At 41.7% G+C, this 25,344-nt stretch overlaps 1 pseudogene; it reads right to left on the bottom strand.

Annotated features, from left to right (window-relative positions):
* Positions 1–3,871: 3,871 nt before the first annotated feature.
* LOC125133276 (vomeronasal type-1 receptor 1-like) lies at positions 3,872–25,344 on the bottom strand (annotated as a pseudogene).

Here is a 25,344-nt window from a genome sequence, read left to right on the forward strand (position 1 = left end):
GGGATGGAAGATCAGTATAGTGGTCATCACCGGATGGCAAGGTGAGCCCAAGGTCCCATACATCTTCTGGTCCATGGATGCGGAGTAACAGTCCAAACCAGTGCTGTCGCCCAGATGGTTGTCCAGGTTCTCTTTATTCATCTTCACAGCCAGTTGGAAGTGGATGAGGGTTATGGAATACGGTATGGTTGCCACCCCCCACCAGGGAAGGGCTTGGACTTGATGCAGAGATGGGGGTAGGGGACAGACTTGGGTCTCTCCTCCTCTCCACGGTGTGACTTCAGGAGAATGCTCAGCATGCTCACTCCCACCCCGGGGAGCACCACGAAGTAGGCAAGGATGTTGCACATGTGAGCTGAGCCCTCCCCGCCCTGGGCGCCCCTCCACATAGGCTGCCTTGGCTACAGCTGGGAATGACGTGCCCCCCTGAAGCCCGGACCCAGCCGCTGACACCATTTTCACCTGGGTCACCACCTTTTCCTTGAGAATTTTATTTTTATTTTTTTTTGTCTTTTTGCCATTTCTAGCGCTGCTCCCACGGCATATGGAGGTTCCCAGGCTAGGGGTCCAATCGGAGCTGTAGTCACTGTCCTACGCCAGAGCCACAGCAACGAGGGATCCGAGCCACATCTGCAACCTACACCACAGCTCATGGCAACGCCGGATCCTTAACCCACTGAGCAAGATCAGGGACTGAACCCACAACCTCATGGTTCCTAGTTGGATTTGTTAACCACTGCGCCACGACGGGAACTCCGGGAATTTTAAATGACAGTTTCGCTCTAAGCTGGAACACTGATGTTGCTGTTAAGAAATATACTGTGATATGTTTATGGGGAAATTGTGCTACATTTAATCCACGTGTTCAGAGGGCAATGAACCATAGTGGGAAAGGCTCATGAAACGTCTCTGCAGAATCCCTTCTCTGTTGCCTTGAGGGATCCATGTTCCAGGTGATACTTCAAGTCTCGCCACCCCATGTGCACACCTGGACCTCACTGAGCATCCCAAGGAAGGGCATGATCATGCCAGAGGGTGAACAAAGCAGAGCGGATAAAATGGCACGTGGTAGATGTGGTTGGTCTACACATGAATCCCTTTCCCTGAGGGCACACGGAGCCCCTCCCTGCAATGAGACACTCACCAGACTCTAAGGAACTGCCTGGGCTGACTGCAGCTGGCTCGTGTAGAGACACTGGACAAGCTCATCCAATCCACCCCCATGGCCCTCAGCCCATGTCCCACTGAACTGGAGGCACTAGAGTCCCCACCTCTTGCTTTTTTTTGGTCTTTTTTTCTCTCTCTTTTTTATTTAGGGCTGCTCCCACGGCACATGGAGGTTCCCAGGTTAGGGGTCGAATCAGAGCTATAGCCACCGGCCTACACCAGGGCCACAGCAATGCAGGATCTGAGCAGCGTCGGTGACCTACACACAGCTCAGGGCAATGCTGGATCTTTAACCCACTGAATGAAGCCAGGGATCGAACTGCAACCTCATGGTTCCTCGTCAGATTTGTTTCCACTGTGCCACGATGGGAACTCCCACACCTCTGGCTTTAAGGCAGGACAACCATGTGCCATTGAGACTTCAGTGCCCCTGTGGGACCAGGCTGGGATGGAGGTTCAACTGAAACCACCTCCTTGGTTGATAAGATACTTAGGAACACACGTCACTAAGAGGGTGAAAGCTCTCTACAATGAAAACAACAAGACGTGGATGAAGGAAACTGAAGAAGACATAAGATCTGAAAAGATAGCTCATATTCGTGGACTGGAAAAATACATATTGTTCAAGCGTCCAAACCACACAAAGTCAGCTATGGATTCAATGCTATCCTGGTCAAAACTTCAAGAGCGTCTTTCTCAGAAATAAAAAAATCATTCCTAAAATATGCATGGAACCACAAAAGACTTTACATAGCAAAAGCCATCATGAGAAAGAACAAAACTTCCTGTGTTAATTACTAAAAAGCAACAGTAATTCATGCCATGTGGTACTGGCATCAAAACAGACACAGGACCAGAGTAAAAGAGCAGAGATCCCAGAATTAATTTCACAGGTCTACTGTCAAGTAACATTTGCCAAGGGAGCCACAAACACTCATCAAGGAAAGGATAGTCCTTTCAATATATGGTATTGGAAAACTGAATAAAGAAATGGAGAAATATCCAACTGTGACCCTATCTTATACAACTCAAAAAGTAACTCAAAATGGATTAAAGACTTCAGCACGTGACCCGATGACACAAAACCCTTAAGAGAAAATAGGGAAGAAGAGCCTCAACATTGGTCATGGCAGTGAGTTTTTGAATATGACAAAAGCGAAGGCACCATAAGCCAAAAAAAAAAAAAATCAACAAGTGGGACTACATCAAACTTAAAAACTTCTGCCCAGCAAGAGAAACAACAAAATGGAAAGATCATCTATGAAATGGGAGAAAACATATGCAAGCCATGTATCAGCAAATGGGTTAATCCCCACATATATAAAGAACTCGTGCAAATTAATAACAACCACCTCAAATTATCAATATAAGAATGGACAGAGGAAATGAGACATTTTTTCCAAAGAAAACATCCAAATAGCCAACAGAGTAATGAAAAGAGGCTTAATATCACTAACCAGGAAAGAAACTTATCAAAATCATGAGGAACTATTTCCTCACACCTGTTAGAATGGCAATTATTAAGATGACAAGTAAAAACAGGAGCTCCCATTGTGGCTCAGCAGAAATGAAATGAATCCGACTAGTATCCATGAAGATGTGGGTTTGATCCCTGGCCTCGCTCAGTGGGTTGGGGATCTGGTGTTTCCATGAGCTGTGGTTTAGGTTGGAGACACAGTTCGGATCCCGCGTTGCTGTGGCATAGGCTGGCAGCCGTAGCTCCGATTTGACCCCTAGTCTGGGAACTTTCATATGCCGTGGGTGGGTGCAGCCCTAAAAAAAAAAAAGAAAAGAAAAAAGAAGACAAGTAAAACACGTGTTGGTGAGAATGTGGAATGTGGAGAAAAAGAAATCCTTGTGCACCGTTGAAGGGGCTCTAAATTGGGAGAGCTACTGTGAGAAACCCTATGGAGGTTCCTCAAAAATTATAACTAAAACCACCATATGATTCAGACATTCCACTTCTGGGTGGTGGATATATATCCAAAGGAAATAAAGACGGAAGCTGCAAGACTTATCTGCACTCCCAAGTTTATGACAGCTTTGTTTGCAATAGTCAAGGTATGGAAACAACCTAAATGTCCATCACGAGATGAATGAACAAAGATGTCCCCCTCAACCCAGTCATCAGAAAGATGGGAATTCTGCGATTTGTGTCAAAGTCAGTGACCCTTGAGTGAAATAAGTCAAAGAGTGACAAGTACACTATAGTATTAGTTATCTATGAACTCTTAAAAAGCTAAACTTGTAAAAACAGGGAGTAGAGCAGTGGTTTACAGGGTTTAAGGGTGGGGGACTGGGGATGGGTTATTTAAGAGCATAAGCTGGGAATGAATAGATAGTAATTCCTGGAGAGCTTGTGTACAGCGCAGTGATTATCCTCAATAACACTCTGTTATGCATTTCAAAGTTGCTAAGAGACTAGATTGCGACCACTTCAACCACACAAAATAGAAGTAATTATTTGAGTTAGAGCTGTAAACTAACTCTATGTGGTAATCATATTGCAATATCTAAATTTATAAAATCAATGCACTGTACACCTTCCATGTATACAATGCTTCGTGACAATTATATTTCAACTAAACATGAAAAAAAATAAAAGATCGTTGTGTGTTTTACTTAAAAATTGTTATTCAGTAAGTGGTTATTGAACATTGTATACATGGCTATTATGGAAGCTGGCTTCTATATAATTATCTTCTCAACAGTCATTTTCATCATCTCGAGAGCAGATACTGGGAGCTCTGGGGACCCTTAGAATCAGTAGTAGACAGGGGCAAATAGGAAAATATGATGCCAAAATATGAGAGGTGTGCATCAACCATAGATGATATCCTACTAGAGCAGTGATATTAAAAACCTAAATAGAATTCAGCAATTAGATGACAAAAGTGACCACCAGCATGAGATGCCTCTGGGGGGCACCTGTCATAGTGCTGGGGATGTGTATCCAATGCACATTCTGGTGGTGGCTGTGCAGGAGAAGAACCAGGGAACTACTGGACCAGACCATGAAGCCAATAAACATGGCATCAGAGACGGACCACAAGTAGACAAGTCTGCTTGAAAATCCGAGGATGAGCAGAACCAGGTGCCTTGGCTATCAGTATAGCTGTGTGTGTCCTGTGGATGAGTGGTCTTCACAGGAACATAATGTTTACCAAGACACTGAACATCCAGCAGATGTGACAGAAGGACCCATGACCTTGAGGGCTCTTCCTCTGAGCATCACCCACCTGACTCTCCGGGGATGAGAGTGAAGAAGTGATAGGTGGAGCACAGGGTAGTGCTGTGAGACACTCTCTGGATGTAATATACACATTTACACCCAAGACTGGACAGGACTTGCCTTAACACAAAAGCTAGCTTTGTGAGGAGAATCCCACTGGCGAGAAGAACCAAGAGATTGTCCATGTCCACGTGGGTGAGAATTGTGTCTGTGGGCCTGGCCTGTGTCCAAGCTCATTTGGAGAGACATTATAGAACAAGAGGATGACACTGGTGAGAGCCCCAACCCCTGTATGTAACAGAAATATGGTTTTCAGAGTTTCTTTCTTTGGGGTTTTTAGGGCATCTTTCTGAACAGAAATGGAGAGGACTTTAGGGTGGCATGGAGGATGAGTGGGTTCTGCCAGGGCAGACATGGAGACTCTCTCAGCTATAAGACCTCCTATAAGCATTCTGAGCCTTTTCTTATCCTGAAAGTGGAGACACTGTCATATTCCACAGGAGGGACAACCTGGAGAACATATTACTGACAACAGTTTCACATTTTTACCATCATTACTTTGTATTTATTTATTTATTTTTCCTTTTATATTCACCATAGTACAAGGTCCATGAACTTAGGGACTGTGCCTGTCTTGGTAAAAAATATGGTTCACACATAAGGAGTAATAAGTAAATATGTAGTTTATAATAAATAAATATGTAGTTTATAATAAATAAGTGAGAGGAGACAGAGATAAGAATATACTTAACCTCTCCCATCCAAAATGGAGTTCCTGTTGTGGCTCAGCAGTTACAACCCAACTAGCATCCATGAGGATACAGGTTCAATCCATGGCGTCACTCAGTGGGTTAAGGATCTGATGTTTCTGTGAGCTGTGGTGTAGGTCACAGACGTGGCTCCAATCCTGTGTGGCTGTGGTTGTGGCACAGGTTGGCAGCTGTAGCTCTTATGCGACCCCTAGCCTGAGAACTTCCATATACCATGGATGTGGCCCTTAAAATAAATACAGAAAACTGTAAAAGCAGCTATCACTACAATCCACAGTTACAGGATAAACAAGATGTTTAACATGACATTAAAAACACAAAATACATTTAGAATGGGTAAACAATGAGCTCCTACTGTATAGCACAGGGAACTACATCCAATCTCTCGGGATAGGTCATGATGGAAGTTAACATAAAAAAGGGAATGTACATACATACAAGTGACTGGTCACTTTGCTGTACAGCAGAAATTGACACAACATTGTAAGTTAACTATACTTTAATAAAAAGTAAAAGAAAAAAGAAAAACAAAATGTGGTGGAGGGGAATAAAAATTATAGATATTTTAGAATATGTTTGAACTTAAATGACTACCACTTTAAAACAAGTAAATCTAATTACAGATCAACACTGTATACCCTATGGTAACCACAAATCAAAAACCTACAGTAGATACACAAAAACTGAAAAGGAAGGAACCCAGGCATACAATCAGCCTACAATAGTAGAAACAAAAATTAGAAATGAACAAAGAAAAGCTACAAAAGCAACTGGAAAACAAATAAAATAGTAAAAGGTATATACCTATCAGTAATTACTTTAAATGTCATTTGACTAAATCTCCAAAAGACAAAGAGTGTTTTGATATCTTGTAATAACCTATAATGGAAAATAATCTGAGAAAGTATATGTACTTATAATATGACTTCGGTGTAACCTGAAACAATCATAACATTGTAACTAAGCTATACTTCAATTAAAAAAACCCACAGGGTAGTTCCTATTGTGGCTTAGTGGGTTAAAAACCCAATATCGTGTCCATGAGGATGCAGGTTCAATCCCTGGCTTTCGTCAGTGTGTTAAGTATCCAGCATTGCCTCAAGCTGTTGTGTAGGTTGCAGATGCAGCTTGGATCTGGTGTTGCCATGGCTGTGGTATAGGCTGGCAGCTGCACTTCTGATTTGGACCTTATGGAACCTCCATATGCTGACCCCCCCCCCCACAAACCCACATAGAGCCACTGATTGGATTTAAAAAAAATACCATTCAATATGTTGTCTATAAGAGATTCATTTCAGAGCCTAAGATTCACAGAAACTGAAAATGAGGGGACGGAAACAGGTGTTTCATGCACACAGAAGGGAAAAGAAAGTTGGATAGCAATACTCAGAGCACAAAATAGATTTTAAAACAAGGGCTATAAGAGAAGAAGAGAAGGATATTATATAATCATAAAGGGATCAATAAAAGAGGCTAGTATACTCCTTAACATATATGAACCCACTAGAAGAGAACTAAATATATAAAGCTAATATTAGTAGACATATATGGAAAAATTGACAACGTTACAACAAAGTAGAGGATTTTTTTTTTGTCTTTTGTCTTGTTGTTGTTGTTGTTGTTGTTGCTGCTATTTCTTGGGCCGCTCCCACGGCATATGGAGGTTCCCAGGCTAGGGGTTGAATCGGAGCTGTAGCCACTGGCCTACGCCAGAGCCACAGCAACGTGGGATCCGAGCCACGTCTGCAACCTACACCACAGCTCACGGCAACGCTGGATCGTTAAGCCACTGAGCAAGGGCAGGGACGGAACCCGCAACCTCATGGTTCCTAGTCGGATTCGTTAACCACTGCGCCACGACGGGAACTCCCCAAAGTAGAGGATTTTAACAACCCACTGACATGAATGGAAAGAACATTCAGAAAGAAAAACCATTAAGGCAACAGTGGTTTTAAGTGACACAATAGACCAACTAGATTTAACAGATGTATACACCACATTCCATTCCAAAAACTGCAGAATATACATTCAAGCGCATATGGAACATTCTCAAGGATAGATCACATGGTAGGCCATAAAACAAGTGGGAACAAATTTAAGAGGTTAGAAATTTTATCAAGTATTTTTTTTCTGATGTATAAAACTAGAACTCAACCACAGAAAGAAAAATGGGTAAAGAACAAATGAGACCAAACAACATTCTCCTAAAAAGCCAATGGGTCAGTGAAGAAATCCGAGTGGAAATTAGAAAATACATCTAGACAAATGAAAAATGGAAACACAATTCTCCAAAATCGATGGGATACAGCAAAAGCAGTTCTCAGAGAGAAGTTTATGGCAATACAGGCCTAACACAATAAAACAGAAAAATCTCAAACAACCTAACCTTCCATTAAAGGAATTGGAAAAGAACAAAGTACTAAGTCAGCAGAAAGAAGGAAATTATAAAGATCAGAGAGGAAATAAGTAAAATAGAAAAAAAAAAAAATCAGTGGAACCAAGACATGGTACATTGAACAGATAAAATTGATCAACTTTTTTTTTTTTGCTTTTTTTTCTCTTTAGAGCTGCACCTGCAGTATATGGAGGTTCCCAGGCTAGGAGTCCAATTGGAGCTACAGCTGCTGGCCTATGCCACAGCCACAGCAATGCAGGGTACCAGCCGTGTCTGTGACCTACACCACAGCTCATGCCAATGCCGGCTTGGTAACCCATGGAGCAAGGCCAGGGATCAAACCCAGAAACTCATGGTTCCTAGTCAGATTTGTTTCTGCTGTGCCATGACAGGAACTCCTACAATTGATCAACTTTTTTTTTTGTTGTTGTTGTTGCTGTTGTTGTTATTGTTGTTGTTGTGCCATTTCTTGGGCTGCTCCTGCGGCATATGGAGGTTCCCAGGCTAGGGGTCAAATAGGAGCTGTAGCCACCGGCCTGCGCCAGAGCCACAGCAACGCGGGATCCGAGCTGTGTCTGCAACCTACACCACAGCTCATGGCAACGCTGGATCGTTAACCCACTGAGCAAGGCCAGGGATCGAACCCGCAACCTCATGGTTCCTAGTCAGATTCGTTAACCACTGCGCCACGACGGGAACTCCCAATTGATCAACTTTTAATCAGGGTCAAGAAGAAGAAAAGAGAGAGGACCCAAATAAACAAAATAAGAAATGGAAGAGGAGAAATAACAACTGATACCACAGACACAAAAAAGTTATAATCAAGAATAGTTATATGTCAACAAAGTAGACAACCTAGAGGAAATGAATTTCTAGAAACTCCAATCAGAAAGAAATAGACAATCTGAACCTATTAATCACTAGAAATGAACTTGAATTTGAGATTAGGAAAACCCTGCCAAACAAACAAAAGTCCACAATTGCATGGCTTCACAGGGGAATTCTACTAAACATATAAAGAAGAGGTACTACCTGTCTTTATCAAACTGTATTCCAAACAAATGAAGAGTATGGAACACTCCAAAACTGATTCTACAAGGCCACCATTACCCTGATACCAAAATCAGACAAACATTACAAACAAACAAAAAATAAAATTAATTACCAATGTCCCTGACAAATAGATGTAAAAATACTTGACATGATATTTGCAATTCCAATTCAACAGTATACAAAAAATCATACACCATGATCAAGTGGGATATGTTCTAGGGATGCAGAGATGGTTTGATGTCCACAATTGAGTCACTGCGATACATTATATTAACAAAAAGGATGATAAAAACCGCACGGTCATCTCAATAATGCACAAAATCATCTGAAAAAATTTAATATTCACAGTAAAATGCTCAACATTGGTATAGAGGTATATTTTCACATAATGAAGGGTGTTTATGACAAGCATACAGTTTAATACATCATGTGAGAAGCTGAATACTTTTCCCATAAAATCAAGAATGAGATAAAAATGCCCATGTGTTCCACTCCTATTTAACAAAATAATTAAAGTCCTAACCACAGCAATCAGACAATAAAAAGAAATAAAAGGCAGCTAAATGGGAGGGGAAGAAGTAAAACTGTCACTATTTGCAGATGACACGATACTATGCATAGAAGACCCCAACATATCCACCAAACACCTATTAGAACTAATGAAGAAAGGCAGAAGAATTTTCAGAATGCAGGATTAACATATGGAAACCTGTTGCTTTTTTACATGCTAATAAGGAACTACCAGAAAGAGAAATTAAGCAAACAATGTCACTGCATCATCAAGAGTAAAATACCTACAAGTAGACTTAACCAAGGAAGTGAAAGGTCTACACTCTGAGAACTCTAAAACACTGATGGAGGAATTTGAAAGAGATACAAAGGAATGGAAAGAGATCCCATGCTCTTGAATTGGAGTAATTAATATCATTAAAATACCCATACTATCAAAAGCAATCTACAATTCAAGGCAATTCCTACCAAATTATCCATCACATGTTTCACAGAACTAGAACAAATAATCCTAAGGTTTATAAAGACCCTGAATCCCTAAAGTAATCTTGAGACAAAAGAATAAAACCAGATATATCATGTGCCCCAACTTCAGACTATGCTGGAAAGTTACAACAATCCAAAGAGCATGGTACTGGCACAAAAATCAGCAGAACAGAATAGAGGAGTCCAGAAATTAACCCATGCACTTACAGTCAATTAATCTATAACCAAGGAGGGAAGAATATACAATGGAAAAAAGGCAGTCTCTTCAAAATGTGGTGCTGGGAAAACTGGATACCTTCACGTAAAAGAATGAGATTAGAACATTCCTTCATGTAGAAAAATAAACTCAGAGTTCCCACTGTGGCACAGTGGATTAAGGACCTGGCATTTTCTCTGCAGTAGCTTGGGTTCAATCCCTGGCCTGGCAAGTGGGCTAAGTATCCAGAGTTGCTGCAGCTGTGCTGTAGGTTGCAGCTGCAGTTCAGACTCGATCCCTGGTCCAGGAATTCCCATAATCCACAGGTGCAGCCAAAAAAGAAAAAAAAAACCTCAAAAATGAATTAAAAACCTAAATGTGAGACCAGGAACCTTAACGTTCCTAAAAGAAAACATAGGCAGAACTCTCTGACATAAATTGTAGCAATATATTTTTTTAGATCTAAGGCAAAAGAAAAAAAAAATAAATGAATATGACTAAGTAAACTTATAATCTTTTGCACAGCAAAGGAAACCACCAAAATGAAAAAACCTAGTAAATGAGAGGAAATATTTGCAAATGTTATGACTGACAATGAGTTTACATTTAAAATATATAAATAGCTCAATATCAACCCCCCCCAATTCAATTGAAAGTGGGTGGAAGACATGAATAGACATCTTCCCAAAGCTGACGTACAGGTGGCCAACAGGGACGAGAAAAAAATGATCAGTATCATGAGTTACCAGAGAAATGTACATCAATACCACAGCAAGACATTGTCTCATACCTGTCAAAATGGCTATCATAAAAAAGTCTACAAATAATACATGTTGTTGAGGATGTAGAGAAAAGGGAACTTTCATACACCGTGGGTAGGACTATTAAATTGGTACAGTGAGTGTGGAAAACAGTATGGAAGTTCTCAAAAGATTAAAAATAGAACTACTGTATGATATTGCAATTCCACGGCTGGGTATATACACAGAGAAAATGTAGACACTGATTCGAAAATACACAGACCCTCTGGTGTTCACGGAAGCATTATTTACAAAAGCAAAGACACGGAAACAATCTAAATGCCAATCAAGAGATGAAGGGATAAAGATGTATTAATATACAATGGAGAATTATTTAGTTATAAAAAGAATGAAATTCTGTCATTTGCAAAAACATGGATGGACCTAGAGATTATTATGCTTAGTGAAAGAAGTCAGAAAGAAAAAGACAAAAATTGTTATCACTTTAGAGTGGAATCTCAAAAAATAAAATAAATGAGCATATAGAACAAAACAGAAAGAGAAACAGACTTACAGATAAAGAGAACCAACTGGTGGTTACTAGTGAGAAGAAAGCAGGGGCAGATAGGGGAATAGGACTCAGAGACACAAAGTGAAATGCGTAAAATAAATCATTGACTAGACTGTATGTACAGCACAGGGAAATACAACCCTTATTTTCTAATAACATTTATTTATGTCTTTCCTTTCTCAGCTGCGCTTGCAGCATATGGAAGTCCCCAGGCCAGGGAGTGACTCCAACACCACAGGTGCAGCAATGCCAGATCTTTAACCCACCATGCCAGGCAGGGGATTGAACCCGCACCATCGCAGAGAAAATACCAGATCCCTAACCTGTTGCACCACAGTGGGGACTCCTCTGATAACTTTCAATGGAGTATTATCTATAAAAATATTGAGTCACTGTGTTGCACACCTGAAACTAACACAGTAAATCACAACTATACGTAGCTTAATAGACTACATCACACACAGACGCATAAAGTGACACTACACAAAATATGAATCATACAATCAATAGCCCTCTGAATACCCATGTCGTTCAAATGTCCCTCAGATATTCTGTCCCATATAGAAAACATCCCTAGTGGCCAAAGAAATCTAATTAGTCATAACTCCTGGATCTTAATTCATTTAGAGGTCAGATTGGGGACAGTTTTTCCAGAGTGGTGTCCAGCTTGCCTCAGTCCACACAAAAAAACAAACCCTCGTGTCATCAATGTGTATTGGCTTCATCACAGACCATGACTTTAACCAGTGAGGCCTCAAGGACGCTTCTAAAACACATCCATTATTATAGCCATTGTATAAGCAGATTGGTTCACGGCTTCACTAGATTTAGAGTGCCTACGTTTTGTCTGTTTACTTGGATCTGAATTTTATAAATCAGCATAGGATTAGTGGTCCGAGCTCAGAACCAACCATAGCACAGAGGGGGGACACATGAAAAGAAAGAGTGAGCGGAGCCCCAGTGAGTGAAAAGGAAGGTTCTGTGGTATTTCATTCTGGTGCTTTATTCTGGTGAAGTGCCCAAGGCAGCACTCTTAATTATTAACGCAGCATCTGATAACCATTGTTGGTGTTCCCCTCGTGGCGCAGCAGAAACAAATCCGACTGGCCACCGTGAGGTTTCAGGTTTGATCCCTGGCCTCGCTCTGTGGGTTAAGGATAGTGTTGCCATGAGCTGTGGTGTAGGTCGCAGATGTGGCTCGGATCTGGCGTGGCTGTGGCTGTGGTGTAGACCAGCAGCTGCATCTCCTAATGGACCCCTAGCCTGGGAACCTCCATATGCCACGGGTGCAGCCCTAAAAGGACAAAAGACACACACACACACACACACACAAAGGCCATTGTCAACAGAGGGATAATTAAATCATAAAAGAATAAGATTCCGCCTCCAGTCCCAGAATGGGTAAAACTTCTAGCTTTTCAGAAACTTTGGGTTCATCTTGTGAACCTGCTATGTAGACAACACAGGAAGCAGCAGTAAAGGGTTTGTTATCATCAGCGTTGGGTTAACCCAGTCGGGGGTCCTTGTTCCTTGCTCCCCACTCCTTAATGGTGATCAGTGGGGGTGGGGACCTTAGGATCCACCCCCCCCTGCACCCGAGAACCTTGTTTTCTCACCTGTGACACAGGCATAACAGTTGGCTCATGGGTTAGCGGCTGTTGGACAGATTAAGATTCCATCCTTTGTAGGCAATAAGCTTATGTGTGTCGTATTCATCTGCTCATCGGCTCTTTTTTGTGTCAAGATCCCTACCTTGTTAGCCTTTTCGTATCTAGGGAATTCAATTGATCACTTGGTGTATCTGATTTCTCCGTTAAGATGTAAAGACTGCATTCATAGAGAGCATAGCTTTTAAACAGGGTGTGCACGCATGAGGTGGGTTTAATTGCTGATCACACTGTCTAGAACAAATTGCTCATGAGAAATGGTAGGAGGTAATGGCACGGGAGAGTTTTTTTTTCTATCCTAGTTGTTGGTTTTTTTTTGCTTATGCATCATGGACAGCAAGTGAGGGAAGACCAACAGGTAAAATAGAAAAAACATATCAGTTGCATGCCACCAATCATACTCTTTTATGAGACTTTAAAATGAATTCGAGTGGATTGCTCCACATTTTTTCCCCTTTCTCCACTTGCTGCCTCAGGTTAAACAAGGATAGAAGGTCCCTTTCCACTCACTTATATAAAAATATGAGTGAGTCTCCACTTTTAAGAATGGATGGATCATCCAGGCAGACAGTCAGGAAACACAGACCTTAAATTACATGTTAGACCAACTGGACCTAATGGACATATCCCGGCCATTCCAGTCAATAGGCATAGAATGCATGTTCTTCTCAAGCGCGCACAGAAACGCACCAGATCATATCCCACGTTAGGTTCCTAAGTAAGTCTGAACAGATTTAAGAACGTTGCATTGAATCAACTATATTTTCTGAGCACAGTTATAGGAAACTAGACATTAGGAACATCAGGAAAGCTGGAAAATTCACAAATATGGGCAAATTCAACACCATCCCCCGGCACAACGGACTGGGCACAGAAAAAAAAAAAATCCAAAAATTCAAAAACATCTTAAGAGAAGGAATGAAGATAGCAGAGTCACAGGTCACAGAAATCACCTCCTCCCACAAATGCCTCAAAAATAATCTACAGGTGGAACAACTCTAACAGGACACCTACTGAACAGCAGCCGAAGACCTCAAAGGGCTGAAAGATCCCCACGTCATCAGATTGGGTGAAAGGAAAAAAAAGAGGAAGTGGGATGGGACCTGTGTCCCTGGGAGGGGACTGAAGGGGAGGAGAGGTTCCTGCACCCCAGGAAGCCCCCTCCCTGGCGGGGAGACCAGCTGGGCAGAAAAGGAGCTTCAGGAGGAGGGAGTGGGATGGATGAGCTGTTTGGGGTTTTTGGATGCCAACTGTGATATTTGGAAGGGATGGGCAATGGGCCCTACAGTACAGCACAGGGAACTGTGTGTGATTGGGTCACTTTGCTGTACAACAGAAACTGAAGACATACTGTAAATCAACTATACTTGAATAACCCCCTAAAAGGGAGTTCCTATTGTGGCTCAGTGGTAATGAATCTGACTAGTATCCATGAAGACACGGGTTTGATTCCAGCCCCCACATAGTGGGTTAAGCATCTGGCATTGCTGTGAGCTGTGGTGTAGGTGGCAGACACGGCTCAGATCTGGCATCTGGGATCTTGGCTGGGATCCTGCATTGCTCTGGCTGTGGTGTAGGCTGGCAGCTGCAGCTCTGATTAGACCCCTAGCCTGGGAACTTCCATATGCTGTGGCTGTGACCATAAAAAGACACACACACAAAAAACCCCAAACCAATCCCCCCCGCCCCCCCAAAAGAAAAGGAGCTTCAGGGTCTCAGACAAGAGAACAAGAGGTCTGCAGCAGGCAGGACAGACAGAGACCTGCACGTCCATGTCACAGCCCTGTGCCCCAGCCTGAGATGTGTGTCTGCTGGGAGGGGCTGGGGTTGGGGCTGGGGCTGGATTTCAGGGTTTACAGGACAGACCTGGGGGAGGACTGGTGTTGGCTGCACAGAGAAAGCCTGGAGGGGGCTGAGAGTGGTACGGCCACAACAGAATGTTCAAGGAAGCCTGGGCCAGCACGGAAATGAAGTGGTCGTGAAGTGGTGTGCAAAGGGGGGCTGCCACCGCAGCATTTTCTCTGCGTGGGTCCCTGCCCCACTGGGGTCCAGGAGAAGCTCCTGCCTGGGCAGGTCCCGCACCAGCTGCTGCCTTGGCAGGCTCCAGGAGCAGATGTCAGTAGGTGGCCCATATGTAGAGGCGGGGTTAAAACCACAGCTGAGCTCCCGGGGCTGTGCAGTTTGGGGCACAAGGCTAAAACCTCTCTCTATCACTGCACAAGTGGGACATCTGATTTACACCTTCACTGGCAGCTTTGTAAAATCAAGCACCTGCGGGACTTCTGAATGGACAAGGGGTACTCCCGAGGCTGGAAAGCTCTGGCCTTAGCAGCTGTGGGCCTTGCGGTGTGTACACATGGGGGCTGGGCCAGGCCAGGGTCTGAGCTGCCTCCCCAGCTCCCAGAGCAGGTCCAGGTGCATGACTGCTACAGCGCTGGGACCTGACTTCAGTGAATCTGTGCTGGGAGCCTTGTGAAAACAACAACCATGAGACCCCAGGGCTGATTGTCAGCATTCCCGTGGTGGAGGCAGGCTGAGGGCAGTGCCAACCGCAGTGTACTTTGTGAGCCCACACAATGGGTGACAGGTGACACAACAGAGCACACTCAAAGGTGACAAGCTCAGTGGCTCCTCTTCCAGTGGGAGGGCTCCAAACCTACCTATCTTAAACCTCAGCTCAGAAATGCAGCCTAGAAATGCATCCTGTGGCATCTACTCCAGCAACTAGGAAGCAGACCCAGCCCCTGAGAAGCAGTGACAACTACAGAGCAAAGAGGAGGCCCTGCCCAATATCCACTGTAGGCTTTGGCCACCACACATAAGTCATACCTCCTATCAGGGTGATAAAGGCCAGGATGAACTGAGGAAAGAGGTGGCAGGCATCTGTGCTAAAAACAGCCCTTGCACCAAAAAACATATGAAAGCCACAGTTTCTCCTAAACTCACAGGGCAAGAGAGATGTAAGTAAATGAAAAAGCAGAGGAACCACTCCTGATTAGAAAATCAATAGACATCCCCTGAAAGAACAAACAACAAAACAGACCTCTTTAGACTAATAGACGCCGAGTTCAAAAAGGAAAAAAATACTGAAGGAGTGAAGAAAGGCTGTCAGCAGACATGTAGATTACTATAAAAAAGCAACTAGAAAACTCTAAGGAAGAGCCTAGAAAAATTTGGAAATTCATTTGCAGAAGCAAAACCTGAACTGAAAGCAATAAATAGCAGCAAGAATAATGCAGAAGAACAAGTAAGTGATAGGGGGATTAGAATAATGGAAATCACCCAGTTAAAATGACAGAAACCCACATCAGCAAAATAAAAGCCATGTAAGAGCCCTATGGTTTAATATAAGCTGTGTTAGTCTACATATAACAGGGATCCCGGGAGAAGGAACAGGGGATTGAAAATGTATTGGAAGAAATTATGACTCAAAACTTTCCAACTTTAAAGAAGAAAACATGTGAATATAGGAAGCACAGAGGGTCCTGAATATGATAGATTCCAAAAGACCTATGCCAAGACAAATTATAATAAAAATGGCAAAAGTTAAAGGGATGATTCTAAAGGCAGTAAGAGAAAAACAAAGAGTTAATTACAAGGGAAACCCCATAAGGCTATTAGCTGATTTCTCTACAGAAACAGTGCAGGCCAGAAGGGAACTGCAAGATATATTCAGAGTTCTGAAAGGGAAAAAATCTGCAACCTAGGATACGCTATTCAGAAAGATTATCATTCAGAATAAAAAGAGAGATGAAGAACATATATCAACATAATAAAGGATGCTTATGACAAACCCACAGCCAACATAGCACTCAATGGAGAAAAGCTGCAATCCTTCCTGCTAAAATCTGTAACAAAGACAAGGATGTCCACTCTCATCACTTCCATTTAACATGTTGTCGGAGTTCCTGGCCACAGCAATCATACAAGAAGAAGAAATAAAAGGTATACCAATTGGTTAAGAAGAGGTAAAACTGTCATTAAAATGCAGATGACATGATATTATAGATGGAAAACCCTAAAGACTCCACACAAAACTACTAGAATTGTACAACAGCTTTTGAGTTTAATGAGATCTCATTGTTCTGTTTTTTGTTTTTATTGTCATTATTCTAGGAGGTGGATCCAACAAGGTGTTGCTCTGATTTATATCAAAGAGTCTTCTGCCTAGGTGTTCTTCTAGGAGTTTTATAGTATTTGGCCTTCCATTTAGGTCTTTAATCCAGTTTGAGTTTGTTTTTGTGTACGGTGTTAGAGAATGTTCTAATTTCATTGTTTTACATGTAGCTTTCCCGTTTCCCCAGCACCTTATTGAACAAACTGTCTTTCATCCACCGTATGTTCCTGCCTCCTTTGTTATAGATCAGTTGTCCATAGGTGCTTGGGTTTATTTCTGGGCTTTCTATCCTGTTCATTGATTTATATCTAAAATATGGCACAAATAAAGCTGTCTACAAAACAGAAAGAGACTGAGAGACATAGAGATCCGACTTGCAGTTGCCAAGGGGGAAGGAAGTGGGACGGACTGGGAGTTTGGGGTGAGTAGATGCACATTATTCCATTTGGAATGGATAAGCAATGAGGTCCTACTGTACAGCACAGGGAACTGTATCCAATCCCTTGGGATAGACTGTGATAGATGCCACCATCACCCTAATTCCAAAACCAGACAAAGATGCCACCAAAAAAGAAATCTATAGGCCAATATCTTTGATGAATATAGACACAAAAATTCTCAACAAAATTTTAGCTAACTGAATCCAACAACATATCAAAAAGATCATATACCATGACCAGGTGGGATTCATCCCAGGTGCACAAGGATGGTTCAACATATGCGAACCAATCAACGTCATCCACCACATTAACAAAAGAAAAGTCAAAAACCACATGATCATCTCAATAGATGCATAAAAAGCATTTGACAAAGTCCAAAATCCCTTCATGATAAAAACTCTCACCAAAGTGAGTATAAAGGGAACATACCTTAACATAATCAAATCCATTTATGACAAACCCACAGCAAATATAATACTCAATGGAGAAAAGCTGAAAGCCTTCCCACTAAAATCTGGAACAAGACAAAGATGCCCACTCTCACCACTGTTATTCAGCATAGTATTGGAAGTCCTAGCCACAGCAGTCAGACAAACAAAAGAAATAAAAGGCATCCAAATAGGAAGAGAAGAGGTAAAACTGTCACTGTATGCAGATGACATGATTCTATATATAGAAAACCCTAAGGACTCAACCCCAAAACTACTTTAACTGATTGACAAATTCAGCAAAGTAGCAGGATATAACATTGACATTCAGAAACCAGTCACATTTCTGTATACTAACAATGAAATATTAGAAAATGAATACAAAAATACAATACCTTTTAAAATTGCATCCCCAAAAATCAAATACCTGGGAATAAACCTGACCAAGGAGGTGAAAGACTTACACGCTGAGAACTAGAAAGCATTAATCAAGGAAATTAAAGAGGATACAAAGAAATGGAAAGATATCGCATGATCATGGGCTGGAAAAATTAATATTGTAAAAATGGCCATACTACCCAAAGCAATCTACAGATTCAATGCAATCCCTATCAAATTACCCATGACATTTTTCACAGAACTAGAGCAAACAATCCAAAAATGTATATGGAACCACAAAAGACCTAGAATTGCCAAAGCAATCCTGAGAAACAAAAACCAAGCAGAAGGCGTAACTCTCCGAGACTTCAGGCAATATTACAAAGCCATCAAGACAGTGTGGTACTGGTACCAAAACAGACAGACAGACCAATGGAACAGAATAGAGAACCCAGAAATAAACCCTGACACCTATGGTCAATTAATATTCAACAAAGGAGGCAAGAACATAAAATGGGAAAAAGACAGTCTTTTCAGCAAGCATTGCTGGGAAACCTGGACAGCTGCTTGCAAATCAATAAAACTAGAACACACCCTCATACCATGCACGAAAATAAACTCAAAACGGCCGAAAGACTTAAACATAAGACAAGACACCATCAAACTCCTGGAAGAGAATATAGGTAAAACATTCTCTGACATCAACCTTACAAATGTTTTCTAGGTTGGTCCCCCAAAGCAACAGAAATAAGAGCAAAAATAAACCAATGGGACCTAATCAAACTAACAAGCTTTCACACAGCAAAGGAAACCATTTAAAAAAATAAAGACGGAGTTCCCGTCGTGGCGCAGTGGTTAACGAATCCGACTAGGAACCATGAGGTTGTGGGTTCGGTCCCTGCCCTTGCTCAGTGGGTTAACGATCCGGCGTTTCCGTGAGCTGTGGTGTAGGTTGCAGACGCGGCTCGGATCCCGCGTTGCTGTGGCTCTGGCGTAGGCCGGTGGCTACAGCTCCGATTCAACCCCTAGCCTGGGAACCTCCATATGCAAGAAATAGCAACAACAACAACAACAACAACAACAACAACAAAATAAAGACAACTTACAGAATGGGAGAAAATAGTTTCAAATGATGCAACTGACAAGAGCTCAATCTCTAAAATATACAAACAACGTATACAACTCAACAGCAATAAAAAACAACAACCCAATGGAAAAATGGGCAAAAGACCTGAATAGACATTTCTCCAAAGAAGATATACAGATGACCAGCAGCCACATGAAAAAATGCTCAACATCACTGATTATTAGACAAATGCAAATCAAAACTACTTTGAGATACCACCTCACACCAGTCAGAATGGCCATCATGATTAAGTCCACAAATAACAAATGCTGGAGGGGATGTGGAGAAAAGGGAACCCTCCTGCACTGTTGGTGGGAATGTAAATTGGTACAGCCACTATGGAGAACAGTATGGAGGTACCTTAGAAAACTATACATAGAACTACCATATGACCCAGCAATCCCACTCTTGGGCATATATCCAGACAAAACTTTCATTCAAAAAGACACATGCACCCCCATGTTCATTGCAGCACTATTCACAATAGCCAAGACATGGAAACAACCTGAATGTCTACCAACAGATGAATGGATTAGGAAGATGTGGTATATATACAGAATGGAATACTACTCAGCCATAAAAAAGAACTAATGCCATCTGCAGCAACATGGATGGAACTAGAGACTCTCATCCTAAGTGAAGTAAGTCAGAAAGAGAAAGAAATACCATATGGTATCACTTATATCTGGAATCTAATATATGGCACAAATGAACCTTTCCACAAAAAGAAAATCATGGACTTGGAGAACAGACTTGTGGTTGCCAAGGGGGAGGGGGAGGGAGTGGGATAGACTGGGAGTCCAGGGTTAGTAGTTGCAGACTGTTGCCTTTGGAAAGAATGGGCAATGAGATCCTGCTGTGTAGAACTGGGAACTATGTCTAATCACTTCTGATGAATCTACACACGTATGTGTAACTGGGTCACCATGCTGTACAGTAGAAAATTGACAGAACACTGTAAACCAGCTATAATGAAAAAATAAAAATATAATTTAAAAAGTGGATTGAGATTAATTTTTCTCAAAGCTCTTGAAATAATGAAAAAAATGATGAAAGATAATGAGAAAAAGGTGTGTGTGTGTATATATATATATATATATATATATATATATGTATATATACTGGGTCACTATGCTGTACAGCAGAAATTGACACAACACTTTAAGTCAACTATTCCCTAATAAAAAATAGATAAGAGTAAAAATTGAAAACTACTAGATGCCTGGTCAGGAACATGGTGCTGCTCTGAAGACTAAGCAGGAGGATTTAGGAGGGGCCATAGGAGGGAGGAGAGGACCAACATCCCAGGATCCTTGGGACTGGAATCCAACTTGGCTGAGAGGTGTGTGTGCCACCAGGAAGAACCCTGAGCCAGGCCAAGCAGGGGCCAGGCACGACGACTGGCCAGAGATAACCCAGAAAGGAACCCACTCCTATAAAACCAGAGACAGTGAGCCATGTGGCAGAGCTGTTCTCCTGGGTTCCCTCACCCTGCTGCTCTCTACCTCGGTGCCCCTTCCCAATAGTCTCTCTTGCTTTGTCAGCCAAAAACAAACAAACAAAAAAAATGAAAAACCATCCCCCACAAAAAAAGCCCACTAGAACTGATAAATGAATTCCACAGGGGAGCAGGATACAAGAGGAGTCAATGGCATTTCCTTATGCCAGCAAGGAAATATCTGAAAGGGAATGCAAACAAACCAACTCTTAAGAGCTCAACAGCAAAAACTCACACGACACCGAAAAGGCAGGTCTAAGAGGAAAATGTAGAGCAATATGATCTCGTCTCAGAAAACAAGAGAAATCCCAAAGAAACACGCTAATCTTACACCTCAATCAAGAGAAAGAAAAACAAAATACACAGTTAGTAGAAGGGAAAAAAACAACAACAAACATCAGAACAGAAATAAATGAAATTGAGACAAAAAAAAATCAATGAAACTAAAAGCTGCTTCTTTGAAAAAAAAAAAAAGCAAAACCCAACCCAAAGGGATTAAGTTCCAAAATATTCAAGCAACTCATGCAGCTCAACATAAAATGAAAACGGAAACCAAAAACAATGCCATCAAAAAATGGCCAGAAGATCTAAATAGCCTTTTCTCTGAAGAAGACATACAGAAGGTCAAAAACACATGAGAAGATGCTCCACATTGGTAATTATTAGGGAAATGTAAATCCAGACCACTAAGAGGTACCACCTCACGCCAACCAGAATGGTCATCATCAAAAAGTCTACAAACAATAAATGCTGGAGGGGGTGTGGAGAAAAGAAAACCCTCCTACACTGTTGGTGGGAATGTAAACTGGTGCAACCACTATGGAAAACACTATGGATGTTCCTCAAAAACTAAAAACAGAATTACCATTTGATGTAGTGATACCATATGGTGTTTGTCTTTCTCTTTCTGACTTACTTCACTTTGTAGGAGAGTCTCTAGTTCCATCCACGTTGCTGCAGATGGCATTATTTTGTTCATTTTTATGGCTGAGTAGTATTCCATCATGTATCTGCACCACATCTTCCTAATCCAATCATCTGTTGATGGACATTCAGGTTGTTTCCATGTCTTGGCTATTGTGAATAGTGCTGCAATGAACATGGGGGTGCATGTGTCTTTTTGAATGAAAGTTTTGTCTGGATATATGCCCAAGAGTGGGATTGCTGGGTCATATGGTAGTTCTATGTATAGTTTTCTAAGGTACCTCCATACTGTTCTCCATAGTGGCTGTACCAATTTACATTCCCACCAACAGTGCAGGAGGGTTCCCTTTTCTCCACATCCCCTCCAGCATTTGTTATTTGTGGACTTAATCATGATGGCCATTCTGACTGGTGTGAGGTGGTATCTCAAAGTAGTTTTGATTTGCATTTGTCTAATAATCAGTGATGTTGAGCATTTTTTCATGTGGCTGCTGGTCATCTGTATATCTTCTTTGGAGAAATGTCTATTCAGGTCTTTTGCCCATTTTTCCATTGGGTTGTTGTTTTTTATTGCTGTTGAGTTGTATACGTTGTTTGTATATTTTAGAGATTGAGCTCTTGTCAGTTGCATCATTTGAAACTATTTTCTCCCATTCTGTAAGTTGTCTTTATTTTTTAAAATGGTTTCTTTTGCTGTGCGAAAGCTTGTCAGTTTGATTAGGTCCCATTGGTTTATTTTTGCTTTTATTGGGTATTTATTTATATGTATGGCTAATTCATTTTTCTGTACACTTGAAACTAACATAATATTGTAAGTCACCTATATACAATAAAAATTTATTAGAAAAGGCTGTGAGTCTAAGGACACAATCCATAGAGTGAAATATAACTTACAAAATAGGAGAATACGCCAACCACATATATAGGTGTTAATATCTAAGAAGCATGATGAACTTAATTAAAAGTAACTGGATTATGAATGATTTTTTTTTTTGGCTGCACGCATAGCATGTGGTACAGGATTAAACCCATACCACAGCAGTGACAATGCTGGATCCTTAACTACTGAGCCACCAGAGGACTCCTTCAAAGGATTTTTTTATTTTTTTGCTTTTTAGGGCCACACCCGCGGCATATGGAGATTCCCAGGCTAGGGGTCTAATCAGAGCTACAGCTGCTGGCCTACACTACAGCCACAGCAACACCAGATCTGAGCTACGTCCACTCCCTACACCACAGCTCATGGCAATGCCGGATCCTTGACCCACTGAGTGAGGCCAGGGATCGAACCCACCACTTCATGGTTCCTAGTTGGATTCGTTAGCCACTGAGCCACAATGGGAACTCCCTTCTTCTTCTTCTTTTTTGTCTTGTTTTTAGGGCCACACCCGTGGCATATGGAGGTTCCCAGGCTAGGGGTCTAATCAGAGCTACAGCTGCCAGCCTACACCATAGCCACAGCAACACCAGATCCAAGATGCATCTACAACCTACACCACAGCTCACGGTAACACAGGATCCTTTACCCACTGAGTGTGTCCAGGGATCAAACTTACAACCTCATGGTTCCCAGTTGGATTTGTTTCCACTGTGCCATGGCAGGAACTCCTGTAGAGGACTTTAAACAGAGATTTCTCTCAAGATGATACACTAATGGCCAACCAGAATATGAGAAGGTTCTCAACATCACTAATCTTTAGAGAAATGCTAAAGGAAATACAAACAAGATATCATCTTATACAGATTAAGATAGCTGCATCAACTCCCCCCCCAGAAAATAACAACTGTTTTTGGGGATGGGGGAAATTCAAACCCTTCTGCCCCCTTGCTAGGATTATAATACGGAGCAACCACTAAGAGAAAAGCATATTCTTAAAAAATAGAAACTAGAACTACTATACTAGCAAGTCATACAAATTCCAGGTACATATCCAAAATAGTAGAGAGCAAAGCTGTGAAGAGAGAGATTTGCAAACTCATGTTTATAGCACCACTGCCCACAATAGTCAAGAGATGAAACAACCCCAACTCTGATCTTCAGAAGAATGCATCGACAAAACATGGCGTAAACCCACCATGGGCGATTATTCAGCCTTTAAAAGGAAGGAGATCCCGTCACACGGAGCAACACGGATGAACCCTGAGGACAATACGCCAATGAAATAAGCCCACTGAATACACAAAAATTGCTTTAGAATTCCACACATGTGTTATGTGAAGTCATCAAATAATACAAGATGTCAAAGTGAAATGGTGCATACTGGTGGCCGGGAGAGAGAAAAAAATAAAAGGCTTTTTTTTTTTAAAGGATATAGAAACTGATTTTTGTAAGGTGGAAAAGTTCTGAGGATCTATAGCATGGCAACAAGAATATCTGGATACTACTGACCAGTAGGGTAAAACTAGGATTATTTTCAACTCCCAGTATTTTTTGAAATGTGGTTTTGCAGTATAACACAAATCAGTCGGAATAATACAAACCATTCTTCAAGGGGATTAATCCGCTTTTGGAAAAAAAAATTCCAAAAAAACCCCCAACAAAACAAACAAAAAAACCACAGCAGTGCTTTTCTTAAATATAATTAAGGTTCTGCAGGATAGTATCAGTATAACCTTATATTATATGCATTGTCTCTACTGCAATACATTTCGATTTACTGAAAATGAGAATTGTTTTTCCTAAAATTTTGAAATACAAATATTTTCCGTTAAAAAAGGAAAAAGAGATCTCAATTATAAACAACCAAACTTTGTACCTCACAAAACCATAAAGAACAAACTAAGCACCAAAGTTTGTAGAAGTAAGGGAAATAACAAAAACCAGAGCAGAGGAAGATGAAATAAAGGTCAGACGGTTTTCTGAAAAGAAAACCTGCATTACGTACCACTGGCAGAAACGTGAGTGACGGTAACATCCACAGGCAGGCAATGAAGGCGTTTCCCACCTCGCTCCTGATCCCTCTTCCCGCTTCTCCCTAAGTCCAGCTGAATTTACTTCCCTTGAGAAAACAAGGAACAGGCTTTCATTTCATCACAGCAATTCACCTCCTCCTCTCTCCCTGGGACTCCCCTCTCCCATCACTTCAATCGTTTTGCTCCTGCCCAGACTCCAGCTCAGGTGATTCCACCTGCTGATCATCCTCAATCACCAGGATCAACTCACTCTCTTCGTCTCCAAATGAAATTCACAGGTTGTTGCTTTTTTTACCCCTTTCTCCTCTCTCTTCCTAACACACTGAGAGCTAGAGAAGAAGTACTACTCTCTTCATCCACTAACAGATACTGAGCCCGCAGAGGCTGCCTCAGTGGGCTTCCCCTGAGTAACTTTACCTGTCTATTCTACATTTCCTACAGTAGAGGAGGAGATACAGAACTTTACTTATTCTGCTCTCTCCTCTGAATTATAATTACCTGAAAATTCTCTGACACTCCAGGGAGTTAGGTTTTACTGTAGCCCTATGCACCTTAAAAACCTCTATTAGCAAATGATCTGATTGGAAATGCATGCCCAGTCTAAACTGTCCTATGACCTCACCAGAAACTCCACTCTCTGCTCCCTAAATGACTCCTCCACTAGAGCCTGGGTGTGGATGCTCAGAATGAGGCAGGTCAGCACGCGTCCTGCCCAGCGTCCGTGCACAACCAT

The sequence above is a fragment of the Phacochoerus africanus genome, chromosome 8, assembly GCF_016906955.1.
Source record: "Phacochoerus africanus isolate WHEZ1 chromosome 8, ROS_Pafr_v1, whole genome shotgun sequence".
NCBI classification, from domain to species: domain Eukaryota; kingdom Metazoa; phylum Chordata; class Mammalia; order Artiodactyla; family Suidae; genus Phacochoerus; species Phacochoerus africanus.